The sequence below is a fragment of the Otolemur garnettii genome, unplaced genomic scaffold (assembly GCF_000181295.1).
Source record: "Otolemur garnettii isolate 467f Iridium unplaced genomic scaffold, OtoGar3 scaffold00062, whole genome shotgun sequence".
Taxonomy (NCBI): domain Eukaryota; kingdom Metazoa; phylum Chordata; class Mammalia; order Primates; family Galagidae; genus Otolemur; species Otolemur garnettii.
The window spans coordinates 172,016-172,602 of NW_003852457.1; the positions used below are offsets into that span (position 1 = coordinate 172,016).

Genomic DNA, 587 nt, shown 5'->3' on the forward strand with positions numbered 1-587 from the left:
CCATCCATCCACTCATCCACTCACCCATCCATCCATCCATCCACCCACCCACCCACTCACCCATCTATCCTTCCATACATCCACCCACCCACCCATCCATCCCTCCATCCCTCCACCCATCCACCCACCCACTTACCTGTACCCCCACCCAGGATTCCTTGGGTCCTTCATCTATGAATTATTCTTTCTTTTTTTTTCATTCTTTATAATTAATTCATTTAATCAGTTGTTCTCATGTCTGCTCCCACCTTCATTCATTCATTCAGTGATCAGTTATCTGGGCAGCTGTCTCCAGCTGTCCTCCCAGGGAGGTGATCTAGGCTGTCTCCACATGCTTCCTCTGTCCCATGCACTGATAAGGCAGACCAGGGCCCTGCTGGACTAGGAGTTCTGGGTCTGGGGAAAGGGATGCAGTTCCCTGTGGAGTGGGAGTCAGCAGGCCAGAGGTAACAGACTCGCGATCACAGCAAGTCCTGGAGGTCTGCTGGTGCAGGAATAAACAAGTGTCCCAGGCAGGGCTGGAGCAAACCACCCTGCCCCATGCCAGCAGATACACACTACATTGTGCCCTGTCTGCTGGTGTGGGA

The 587-nt window shown here is 52.8% G+C and overlaps 1 protein-coding gene across 1 annotated transcript in view; it reads left to right on the plus strand.

Moving 5' to 3' along the window:
- Window positions 1-587, plus strand: part of MROH5 (maestro heat like repeat family member 5) — a 65,682-nt gene that overhangs the window by 61,604 nt on the left and 3,491 nt on the right. The window lies entirely within an intron of this gene.